Genomic DNA, 13,617 nt, shown 5'->3' with positions numbered 1-13,617 from the left:
CAGTTATCTGCTATAAGTAAATCTAAAGAGTACATTTAATCAAAAGCAATCACAGTCTTATGGCTTAAAAATCTGTACCAACACATACATTATTGGAGATAGCGGCGATAATGATATGACATCTATGATTACCAGGAACCAAGTAAGAATCTGTTGTGTTACTTATGGTGACTACCGCCCCACGAAGTAGATGCTATTACAGGCTTCATTTTACTCCTGTGTAAACTGTGGTACACTAAGGAGCAGTAAATTGTCCAGGGTCTCAGGGCTCCTCCAGGAGGGACACCAACATTCAAGTCCCTGGTCTATCAGACTCGACACACTGGTTTGCAGAATGTTTTCTTGCTCCTAGAAAAAGAATGAAATAAAAGCCACATTAGGTAAGAGTATAAAACAGCTATCAAAACTATTAAAAACATTGTAATAACAGTTATTGCTCACAATAAAGTGCATGTTTAAATAAATAAATAAATTCACAATAAAGGAATGTTTAAAAAGCCATATAGATTCATATAGCACCATGTCAGTATTATGAAAAAGTATTATATTTACAAGGCAAAGTATTTGGAAGAATAAATGAAGAAATAAATAAAATTTGTTTATTTATTAAACAAATATATTTTGAGAGAACACAGCTAAACACTGTTTTGTGAGTGTGCAAAAACTGCACTAGTGAGTGCAAACGATGCAAAACAACTATAGTTCCTGTCCTTAGGAAGGTTATATTATACTTTTCAAATAGGGGATCAGGGACTATTTTTGTTTTCCATCTCAGTTTATTAAATAATTTCCCATTCTTCTAGACTATATATTGCTTTAGGAAGATAAATGAATAAAATTTTTCAAAGTCTTTTTCAAATGACTTTTAGGACAGAGTAACTCATACTTAAAATCTGAGTTAAAAAAAGATGTTCAAGTCAATGAATCTCATTGTATTTTAAAAATCTACCTCTAAAAACCAGGATTTGAATGTTTCCACTACAAAGAAATGATAAATGTTTGAATAGGTATGTTTCCCCTGATGTGAACATTACAAAATGTATTTATGTTTTGAAATATCACAATACCCCATAAGTATGTACCATTTTTATTTCTATGTATCAGTTGATTTTTTAAATAAACATGAAATAAAATACACATTTATGAATGAAAAATCTCTAAGGAAATTAATCATAAAATAGTATTATGGTCATCACTGGGTGATAAGATCATGGATAAGAAGTATCAGTATTCTTTATTAAAGGTTATGTCCCTTTCTAATTTTCTACAGTGAGGTTGAGTGACTTCTGTAATGAAAGAATATATCGTTATCAACTTTTAAAAAGGTCTGTAAATTCTGGATTCACTAGGGCCAAAGAATGATAAGACCCTTGAAATACGCAGTAATAGAATTTGGTAGGATACCTAGGCAGCCCCATAAGAGAAATACCAATTTGAAAAGCAAAGGACTTTGTTCACAGGCGGTGAGTTTTAGCGAGGGACCCTCACAGAAGGCAGCATCTCAATACACTTGTCCAGGTGGGTGCAGACACTGTCGGGCAAAGAAAACGAAAACGGACATGGAGGGGTGGGGGACAAAAAACACTTCCTGGGTAGGAAAAAAAAAAAGCTTTGAGGCATTTTTGTTTCAAGCACAAAAGGTAGGGGGAAAAGCTCCGAGGGCTCTTGCATAGTGAAACAGTGCCATCTACTGGCCAGAGAGACCGGCCACCATCAATCCCAGAGTTAAATCTATATTTTCCATTTTTTTCAGCCTGAAACACAGAGCTCTGGGCAAGGGAAACCAAGCCTAATGAAGGCAAGGACCAGAAATAGAACTGGTACTGGCCAGATGATGTGGATTAGGTGAATCCTAGCAGCAAAGAAGGCTCCCTTAGTCCTGCCCTCAGAATCATAGCAACAGCTGCAAAAGTCTGGGCAATACCCGAAAGATGCACCCTGGGAATACAGGGCTGGCCTAGGACTGGTGAATTCTGGGCCTGCAGGTGGGAGCCCAGTAAGGTCTGCCAGCCTCCTTCTAGATGACCACTCTAAAGGTTTCTTTCCCTCGCTTTTTGTTTTCTGTAGGGTAAGGGAAGGAACCAATAAAGTCAAGGAACTGATACCCAGTGTTTGAGACCTGCACCAATCCTCTGGGCACTCTCCTGCCACACACTCCAGCTTTTGAACATGCTTCTCACGAGGCACATTCCCTGTCTTCTTCTCAGAATTAACGCCTCTGGCCCTTCCTGGAGACCTCAGGGCTCACGAGGCTGACTAGGCTACCACCAGAGCCCGTCTGTCCTCAGGGCCGTTCTCATCCCTTCCTAAGTCTTCCTGCCAGCTGTCATCCCCTGGGCATCAAGGAAGACTGGACTGTCCTTGGTGTCCATTTTTTTGGCATCCCCTTGTCTCATCACCTCCTGTCCTTCCAGCTCCCTCTGTGGACAATCTTCAAACCTATGCAGGCCTCCAGTCGACTAGCCGCACAATGTTCCTCACCATCCACCAGGCTCTTCCTTATCCAGGTTCCTAAAGCTATGAACTCTCCGCAACAAACACTTCTGCTTCCACTCCCTCCTCCCTAATTTCCTGGCAACACTCCAATAATGGGCAAGGTTTTCACTTTCTGAACCCACATCTTACTGTATACTTACAATAGCCTTCCACAAGCATCAATACCAACTCTTCTCATGATATTCACTAATAGCTCATTAAGAAAACAAAAGTGGGCCAAGAATTCAGCTCAGTGGCACTGCACCTGCCTCGCAAGTAAAAGGTCCTGAGTTCGATCCCCAGTACCAAAAAAGAAAAAGAAAATAAAAGCAATCAGACATGAACTATCACTGCTTCCCAACAAGGCTGGGTCTGCACTTGTGACCTCTGCTGCCCAGTCTGGGTCTGAAGGTGGTGACAATGACTTACTTGAGGCCAGTTCCTTCACCCAGATCCAGTGCCCTTCCACCTTCTCAAGGAGTAAGCCTTTCCAGTTGTAATTCGCATCTCTAGAATGATCATGTTTTGGGGCCCAGGATGTAGCTCAGTGGCACCGCACATGCCTGGCAAGCTCAAGCTCAAGTTCCTGAGTTCAATTCCAGGTACCAAAAAAATAATCCTGTTTTCCCTCTCTACTAAATCACCTACAAACATACTTTCTCATACCTTATACAAATTGAAGTTGTGGACATAAAACAATGACTCTAAAGGAAAATAAGCAGATGGTTTATTCTGAGTCAAATATGAGTGACTATGGTCTGGGAACACATACATTTCCTTGGGAAAGTGCTCAGAAGAAAAAGAAGTTATAACAATTTTTATGATCAGAGAATAAAGATAACTAAATCTGTAGATTCAGTGAATACATTTGTGGGCACATTACTAGGCAGTGTAGGGAAAAGCTGGAAAAATCTAATCACTAGAAGTCAGATAATTTCTTACTGCATGCTTAGTGGGAAATTGGCTTAGTCAGGGTCTGTTCTTTGTCAAACTATGGATAATTAACCAAGTCTAAAATACCTCCTAGATAGTTTATCTACTAGTCTTGAGAATGTTGGCTCTGATACAAAAGGTTAGAAGTAATGGCTTATTTTCTAAAGGACCAAAGCAGCCCTTATCTCATAAGCCTCCCAGAGCTTGCCTACATTTTATCTCCTTTTGGGAGGAAAAACTTGTCCATCTGGTGCTTGCTTCAAGAATTTTATCATAACAGTTGCTTCAGAAATGTTTAACTTCACAAAATAAAACATAAAATCATCCCTTTATGCGTTGTGTCTCCAAGGTCCTGTCATATTTCCCTTAAGCTCCAAATAAGAAATCTATCTCCACTTTGATTACCATTCTCCTTGCAGGGCTCCTAAATCCCTCTTTGATACCTGCTTGCCCCCAACATGAGAACTGATTTTATTGAGGGCATCAATGGCCTTCATATTGACTAATCTTATGATCATGTCTTCATCCTAACTTACTATATAGCTCAGATGCCTTTGGTACATATGATGATCCCTTCTCTTTTGAAATTGTTCCTTTCTTCTCTCCTTTTTTAGTTTCTCCAACCAATGTGGCCATGCTACTACATTTCAGTATCCATTACTTAATTCGTACTTTCTACATGTATTGTAACTGGCTCCCTTTACATGCCCCCGCTTTCTTATTCCATATCTAATCTGCTTTCATATAGCATGTAAACAATGTGAACTGCCACATTTGTATGTCACTCACCAGCATGTTCTCTGAAGACTCAATTTTTTCTTCGTTTGAGAGGTCAAGACATCATCATACACTGAACATGTGCCAAGCACTCCTCTTCACTGTTTTTTTCCACTACAACACACCAGCATGTCCATTTTTTTCTTTTTAATCTCTGAAGTGTAAAGATTTCAAAATTCACGAGACTAGCGTAATAAACTTATATATCAGTCAATTTCTTTAACATTAATCAGTTTTACCACACTTATTTTACTACCCTACATTTTTGCTGCAGTATTTTAAAGCAAATTCTTTCGTGCCATTTTCCCTTAATATGTTGATATATATTTTTAGAAAAAAATGTTTACATGATTGCTTGATCATTATGATGTGTCAACATGTAATTATCTAGTAATTACCAGGTAATTATGTAACAATATAAATGATTTTTCTTAAAAGATTTTGAAAGGGATATGTTCTTCCTTGATGAAGATGGTAATGAAGTAGGATAAGAAATAAAGAGAAAATTTCACCCCCTGCTGCACAAGCGCAAGGACCAGAGTTTGATCCCTGGTACCGAAAGAAAGAAAGAAAGAAAGAAAGAAAGAAAGAAAGAGAGAGAGAGAAAGAGAGAAAGAAAGAAAGAAAGAGAGAAAGAAAGAGAGAGAGAGAAAGGAGACAAGGAAAATTATAAATTAACATTATATTTTAAAGAAAACTGCAACCTCAGGACACAAAGTTATCTGATGTTACAATGCTTTTTCCGTTCCAAGAAACACACTCTAAAAAGGTCTTTTATAGTAAGGAACAGAGGGAAAGGAAAACAGAGACCAGAAAGATCTTCACACATGGTTTATCACTTCCAGCCAACTTCAGCTCATCCTTCTTGTGAAAAAGAAACTAGATTCCTGGCCTCCCTGGGCTCATATCTGCATATTCTCTCACTGCTTCTGGGCTGAGGAGAGGAGGGGGTTTGGGCAAGAGGAAGTTTGGAGAAGTTGCTTATCTCTAAAAGGAAAAAAAAAAACCTAACTTTTAAAGTTCCATTATGCAGCTCTGGTTACAATTACCCTTTTCATAATTTTAGCCCTCAGTCTTTTAGAATTGATTTTATTGGTACACTTTTGATATATATAATGATTACATTCATCATAGGGAATTTGTACCTGTATATGATGTACTTTGCTTCTTTTTTTCCCTATTCCCTTCCCCTCCCTTCAACCCTTTTGCCCCTCCTTATTTGCGAAAGCTATTTTTCCTTCCCCCATTCTCTTTTTTCTTTTCCCTTCCTTCCTTTCTCCTCCCCCTTCCTATGTTCTCCTTCGTTTTTGAACATTTTCTTTCCATTTCCTAATATCTATTATATATGTTGGTGCTTACTTATGCTTTCAGTTTCTCATACAAGAGAAACAATTTGATATTTAAACATGTGTTTGATTTTTTTCACTTAAAAGTATGGTCTCAAGTGCATCCATTTATTTACCTAAAAATGTCTCAAGTTTATCCTTCTTTATGGCAGAGTAGTACTTCACTATATATAAAAACCATGCGTTCTTTTTTTTTTTTTTTGGTACTGAGGATCGAACTCAGGACCTTGTGATTGTGAGGCAGGCACCAGAACCACTGAGCTAAATCCCCAGCCCTCCTAAAACCATGTGTTCTTTATCCATTCATTGATTGATGGACATCTAGGCTCTTTCCAAGATTTAGCTACTACAGATGATGCTCCTATAAGCATGAGTGTGTGGATATTGCTGTGGCATGATACATTTAATTCTTACAGAAAGATACCAAGAAGGGAAATAGCTGGGTCAAATGGAACCTCTAGATTAAGTTTTTTTAGAAATTGCCATATTGATTTCCATATTAGTTATACCAACTTACTCTCCCATCAACAGTAAAGAAGGGTTCCTTTATCCCCACAGGCCTGTCAGCATTTGTTATTGGTTGATTTCTTGATTATAGCCACTCTGTAGTGAGATGGAATTACAGAGTTTTTTAAATTTGCATCTGTTGAATGACCAGTGATACTGAACATTTTTCCATGTATTTATTTGCCATTTTGACTTCTTCATCTGAGAAGTGTCTATTCATTTTTGGATTCAATTTTGGATGCACATTTTCATATTCAGTCTCTAAATTTGTTGAGTCAAATTTTTTTGAGTTCTTTATATATTCTAGACATTAGCCCTTTGAGAAATAGCTGGTAAAAAAATTTTCCCATCCTGTGGGTTTTTGCTTCATTCTGTTGGTGGTTTCTTTTGCTGTGCAAACGCTTTTTCATACGAGACTGTGGTTAATTTTTGTAATATTTCCTGTGTAGCTGGGGTTTTGTTCATAAAACCTTTGCCTAAAAAGCAATTCTAGGCAACAAAGACAAGGTAGATGGTATCACAAACCCCAAATTGAAGCTATACTACAAAGCTACTGTGATAAAAACAGCATAGTACTAGCAAAGAAACAGACCTGAGGACCAGTGGAACAGATTAGAAGATGCAGAAACAACTCCAGACATGCTCAACCACCTCATCTTAGACAAAGGATTCAAACATCTTCAATGGAGGAAAGACAGCCTCTTTAATAAATGGTGCTGGAAAAATTGGGTTTCAACTTGCCAAAGATTAAAATTAGACCTATATCTCTCACTATGCACTAAACTAAAATCAAAATGGCTCAAAGATCTAAATATTAAAACAGAAACACCAAACATGCTGGAAGAGAGGTTAGGTAGAACTCTTGAAGACATTGGTATAGGAAAAGATTTCATGAACAAAACCTCAATTGCACATGAACTAGCACAAAGAATCAATAACTGGGATCTCATCTTATTGAAAAGCTTCTGCACTGCAAGAGAAACCACCAACAGAGTGAAGAGACAACCCACAAAGTGGAAAAAAATTTTACAAAGGTCTACTGTATAGAATATATAAAGAACTTAAAAAGCTCAGACCTCCCAAATTTAAAGATCCAATCCAAAAATGGGCATCTGAAATGAACACACATTTCTCAGACAAAGAAGTCGAAATAGCAAATAAATACATGAAAAAATGTTCAACATCACTGGTCATTCAAGAGATGCAAACGAAAACAATGCTGAGATTCCACCTCACCCCAGAAAGAATGGCTGCAAGCAATCATGAAATCAACCAATAACAAATGCTGGTGGGGCTGTGAGGAGAAAGGAACCCTTCTCCACTGTTGGTGGGAATGTGGACTGGTGCAAGCACTGTGGAAATCAGTATGGAGATACCTCAAAGAACTAGGACTGGAAGTCTCATTTGACCCAGCTATTCCCCTGCTGGGTGTCTTCCCAAAAGAATTAAAAGAATCATACCACAGTGACATATGTGTACCCATGTAGGGAACAGGGGAAGGGGATGTTACCAGAACCTCTGCAGTAAGTCCTAGTCTCCTGCGAGCCATGGCAGCACACGGCGAATTACAGGAAAGGTAGAGAAATGAGACTGAGAAGAAGCTGAGCTTTGGGTCTGATCAGTGCTGCTCTGGGAGGCAAAGACAAGAAGCCCTAGCTTGCAGCACCTTTTATTTAGTACATCAGGAGAAACAAATGTGACAAATGAATATGTAGATTTCAGTACTTCACATTGGGATAAACAAGGTGTAACAAAAGACGGGGGGGGGGGGATCTCAGAACAAGGCAGATGAAGATTTGGTTCCTCCCAGGGTGTCTCCCGCAGGTGTGGTCTTGTCCTGGAGCATTACAGCATCATGGGATCATTGAGATCTCAGTTGTGACCTGAGGCCAAAATGGAATTATGTCTTGGAATGTTATAGCTGGCCTGTAGGCAGGAGAACTAGGCCTACTCAAATGATTCTTCCCTAGAATTATGTAGCATTCCTCCCGACATACCCATGTTTATAACGGCACAGTTTGTAATAGCTAAAACTTAGAATCAGCCCAGTTGCCCATCAACTGGAGACTAGATAAAGAAGATGTGGGTACTTTTTTTATAAAATGGAGTATTACTCAGCCATAAAGAATGAGAAACTAGAGTCAGTTATAGCTAAATGGATGCACATTGAAGCCATGCTCTTAAGCCAACTAACCTTTTCTTATTTTAAAGATCCTTGATTTCCAGGAAAGCCTTCAGTATGTTAGAGGATCTTTAAAAAGTTGTGAAGGGATGTGGTATTCCCCGAGTCTTGAAGAAGCTCTTCGGTAATATATGGCTGTTACTTCAGATTAACGAGTAGAAAATCAGAGAGTCCCCTGCTCTCCTCTCCCCTCTCCCCGCCGGGCCGGCACGATGGCGGAAGTCGTGGCGGGCGCCAGCGCAGACGCGATGGCGGCCATGGTGGCGGCGGAAGGCTCCTCCGGCCCGCCAGGCTTGAGTCCCGGCCAGAGCTTCGCGACCTACCGGCCCTTCGAGCCCCAGGCGCTGGGCCTCAGCCCGAGCTGGCGGCTGACGGGCTTCTCCCGCATGAAAGGCTGAGGCTGCAAAGTCCCCCAGGAGACGCTGCTCAAACTCCTGGCGGGACTAACGCGGCCGGACGCGCAGCACCCTCTGGGCTCCGGCCTGGTGAGGGGCCAAGAAGAGGCGGCCCAGGAAGCTGGCCTGCCCCCTGGGGCAGGCCCCAGCCCGGCCTCACCATCCCTGAGCATCGGGATGGACTCCTGCGTCATCCCCCTGAGACACGGAGGCCTTTCGCTGGTGCAGACCACAGATTTCTTCTACTCCTTGGTGGAAGATCCATATATGATAGGGCGGATAGCTTGTGCCAACGTGCTGAGTGACCTCTACGCCATGGGCATCACGGAATGTGACAACATGTTAATGTTACTCAGTGTCAGCCAGAATATGAATGAGGAGGAGCGAGAAAAGGTAACGCCACTCATGATCAAAGGTTTCCGGGATGCTGCAGCGGAGGGAGGAACTGCAGTCACAGGTGGGCAAACCGCGGTCAACCCTTGGATTATCATCGGTGGAGTTGCCACTATGGTATGTCAGCCAAATGAATTCATAATGCCTGACAGTGCAGTTGTAGGGGATGTGCTTGTGTTAACCAAACCCTTAGGAACTCAGGTTGCAGTCAATGCCCACCAGTGGCTGGATAATCCTCGGAGATGGGATAAGATAAACATGGTGGTCTCCAGAGAAGAAGTAGAACTGGCCTATCAGGAGGCTATGTTCAACATGGCTACCCTAAACAGAACTGCTGCTGGATTGATGCACACATTCAATGCCCACGCGGCTACAGATATCACAGGCTTTGGCATTTTAGGACACTCTCAGAACCTCGCAAAACAACAGAGAAACGAGGTGTCATTTGTCATTCATAATCTGCCAATCATTGCCAAGATGGCTGCTATCAGCAAGGCCAGTGGGCGGTTTGGACTCCTTCAGGGAACCTCAGCTGAAACCTCTGGGGGGTTATTGATTTGTCTGCCGAGAGAATAGGCAGCCCGCTTTTGTTCCGAAATCAAATCTTCCAAGTACGGTGAGGGTCACCAAGCATGGATTGTCGGCATTGTGGAAAAAGGAAACCGGACAGCTCGTATCATTGACAAGCCTCGAGTTATAGAGGTTCTGCCTCGTGGGGCTGCTGCTCCTACTCTTGCTCTTGCTGCCGATAATTCCAGCGCCTCTTCTGAGAGTACCTTGTGAACCGGAATAGCAGAAGTCGTTGGGAATTTAGCACCTTTGTATATGATCATGGACGGTTCCCAAGAGTTCATTTTAAGCAATTTCCAAAGAAGGCTGCCTGCTTAGTAGTTCCAGCTACCCTTTTTTAGAGAATTTAAATGAGCCCATCCAAATCTGCCTGTGTGTACATTCCAAGGCCAAAAGTAACATTTTGAACTTGGGGGGACATGTGTTCATCTCTTGGGTGAATGAGGAGCAAGAAAATCTTGTTTCCTCTTTCCAGAGCAAGTTGAAGCTATTCCAGTTTGAGGGATTTTCCTTTGCACTGGGTTGATTCATTTCTGCACAGGGAGTGATATCATTAAAATTTCACCAGAGGTTTGAAAGATGAAAACTTAGAAGCAAGTAAATTTGGACCAATACTGTTGATAAATTTGAACTGTTAAGAGAGATCTTATGATGTAATGCCAAATTCTTTGTTAGATTTTTCTAAGGAATTGGCTCTTTCCTGCTCCGGACAAGAATTGAGCAGCTTGTCCAATGACTGGGAAAAGAGGACCTGCAGCCATCTGACTTGGTCTCTGTTAATAATGTCTTTCCCTCTAAACCCCTTTAAGGATTGGGAGAGGCAGAACAACCCCCAGAGCCCAGGCCTTGGTGGTCATTAAGAAGTTAAATCTTGTGCTGAAAAACTCATGCTGATTTAATTAAATTAAAGAGTGATTTCTAGTTAAATAAAAAAAGACTGATGGAAAGCTAAAAAAAATAAATAAATAAAAATAAATAAAAATAAAAAGTTGTGAAGGACTTTTGGGAAGATGGCAGAGTGATGAACAACAGCAAAACAGCCTCTCCAAAATTTGGATTCCAGATACTGGAATATAGCCATGTGGGGAAGAGAAGAAGGAGGAAAGTGGGTCCTTAGGAGCCAGCAAGGATCTAAAGTAAGAATTAGAATCCATGGGGAGAGCAAAGAGAGGGAACTCAATGCAAAAGAGGGAAGTTGCAAGTGGCACTTTCTCCCTGAGGCCTGGCTCATGGTGTAGCAGTGGTGGCTTGAAACTACAGAGGAACAGTGACTACTGGTGACCCTAGAGGCCTCCACAGAGAAATGAACCAATGGAACACAGCAGTGGATGTTGCAGACTGCAGTGGCTGATGAGTGGTTCCACTCTGGTTCAAGCATCTCCACAAGAGGGCAATGAGCAAGTTGGTCACCATTTTGAAAAGAGGCCAACTAAACTCTGGACTCAGAGCAGCAGTGGATTGGTTCCATCTTGGGGCTCCAAGAGTCAGAGTGAGGCACAGCCATGGGAGACATCCAAGATCAGGCAGCCAAATTCATACTGACAGGAAGCACCAGGAGTGTTTCGGGCTGAAAAACTCAGGTCCCAGCCTCAGAGCCAGAAACCAGAAGCAGCCTGAACTTCAGTGGAGCTGAAAGCACAAGCTTGCTGGGATTATCCACTACCCTGCTGTAATTCTACTGCTGTTTTACTGGAATCAACCACCACGGATCTGGGCTGTGTCTACATCCTTTGTCCACCAGTGACAGCAGAGACACAACCTGAAGTGAACTTTTGTTTTTCTTTTCTTCATTCCTTTGCTTTTTTCTTTTCCTTTTTCTTGAATGCTCATTATTGTTTTTATATGAGTATGTACATTGTTTCTAGTTTTTTGTTGCTGTTTTGTTCTGTTCTTGTTTCTATTTCATCCTTCTTTCTTTCCCTGTTGTCATCTTCACCAGTTTCCTAGAGGTGGCACAATCTTCCCTTGTTCTTCAGCCTTGCTTTCTAATTTCTTTCTCTTCTCCTGTCTCTATTTTTTCCCATAGCCTTTTTAAAATTTTCCCCCTGAGGGTAAAATTGCCATACTGAGGGGATAATTACTGCATAAAATACTCTGGTGTGCTTTAGATTTTGTTATATACCTACAAATCTTGTTGGTGCAGTTAAAGGTGACAAATTAACAGTTCCCACAGTTTGTCATTTTTCATGCCGTGCTTGATGCTATTGTTATTACTGATTGTACTACTTTAGCCAAGGTGACATAGTAGTTCTAATCATTTGTTCTTCCCTATATGCCAAGATGAGACTGCCTGAGGGTCATAAACAATACTATAAGCCAATGCCAAAGAATCAGGAGCTAGGCAAAATAGGCAGCAACTTCTCATCCCCATTAAATTAAAGAGGTAGGATCTTGCAACAGACTCAAAAGCCAAAAGCCAGCTACACCTGGAAGACATCTCTGAGAAGTAGTCATTTACTAAGGGTTCTTGATACTAGCAATAAAGCTACCTATTATAAGTAATTTAGAAGGATCAATGCAGAAATTGAACTAAAAAAAAAATGAGAAGACATGGAAGCAAAATGCATCCCCAGACTTCCAGCTTGCCAAAGGCAAATCCAGAGTGCAGTAAGGTAGAACAATTCAAAAGCCACCCATCTGCACTCTCTGAAGTAGTAACAGCAGAAGTAATAAAGCAGATGAGTGAGACTCTAGAAAAAATCAAATTAGAAATAATTTTTCAGATAACTAAAGAGATGATGACCACAATGAAGAACATGGTTAATGAATCTAGAGTAGATACAGATAAAAAATAGAGGAGCTTACAAAAATGATGGAAACCATGAATGCCCAACATAAGAAAGAAATGGAATCTATGAAACAGATTCAAACAGATATGCAAGATGTAAAAATTCTACTGAAAATATAAATGAACTAATGTGAGGACAGAATATCAGATCAAGAAAACAGGTTTGCATTTAAAGGTCATGAAAAGAAGTATTTCTTTAAAATAGCAAGGGACCACGAAAAATCAATCCAACAGGTGTTAGATGATGCAAAGAAGAATTATATGAGATTGATCTAAGTCAAGGAAAAAGCAGGAGATAGCACAAATGACATAAAAAACTGTTCACATAAGTAATGGCAGAAAACTTTCCAAGCATGGAAAAAGAATTTCACATACAGATAGATAAGGCATATAGAACTTCAATTAGTGAACATCAAAAAAATCTACACCAAGGCATGTAATAGTGAAGATTCCAGAAATTAAACACAAGAATGGAATGTTAAAAGCTGTTAGAAAAAAGAAACAAATTGCCTATAAAAGAAAGCACATCAGAATCACATCAGACTTCTCAACACAAACCCTCAAGCCAAGGAGAGCTTGGAGTGAAGTGTTTCAAGCCCTTAAAAAAAGCAACCTCCAACTCAGATTGATGTATTCCGCCAAAGTATCTTTTAAAATTGATGAAAAAATAATATACTTCCATGACAATGAATACCTGAAGAAATTCATGACCACAAAATCAGCACTCCAAAATGTTCTGAAGGATATTCTACAAAGAGATAGTGAAGAATACAATTCCATGAACCCTAACAGAATGCATCCACCAGGCAAAGGAAGCAATTAAACAGAGGGGAAAGAAAGAGAACCAACAACAGGAAAATAACATGACAAGGATAAGTCAATATGTATTAGTTATAACCATCAATGTGAATGGTTTAATTCACAAATCAAAAGAAACATGTTGGTAGAATGAATCAAGAAACAAGATCTAACAATATGCTGCATGCAAGAAGTACATTTAACTAAAAAAGAAATTCAAAGATGGAAAATCAAAGGATTGAAAACAATACTGGATGTGACAGGAACCCAGAAAAAAGCAAGGGTAGCTATTCTATTTGCAGACAAAGTGGATTTCAAACCAAGACTAATCAAGAGAGCCAAAGAAGGTAACTACATACTTGTTAAGGAAACAATCCAAGAGTAAGAGATAAAAATCATAAATATACATAAACCAAATGCCAGAGCATGCAACTATATAAAACAAATATTAGT

General features: G+C 40.2%; 1 pseudogene; it reads left to right on the top strand.

Annotated features, from left to right (window-relative positions):
• The first annotated feature begins 8,315 nt into the window (after positions 1–8,315).
• LOC101724341 (selenide, water dikinase 2-like) lies at positions 8,316–9,791 on the top strand (annotated as a pseudogene).
• The last annotated feature ends 3,826 nt before the right edge of the window (positions 9,792–13,617 follow it).

Source organism: Heterocephalus glaber, unplaced genomic scaffold (genome assembly GCF_053883595.1).
Source record: "Heterocephalus glaber isolate CG9 unplaced genomic scaffold, H.glaber_assembly_v1.0 deba00001545, whole genome shotgun sequence".
Taxonomy (NCBI): Eukaryota; Metazoa; Chordata; class Mammalia; order Rodentia; family Bathyergidae; genus Heterocephalus; species Heterocephalus glaber.
The sequence above is the reverse complement of the archived record's forward strand: the minus strand, read 5'-3'. Positions and strand labels throughout refer to the sequence as shown.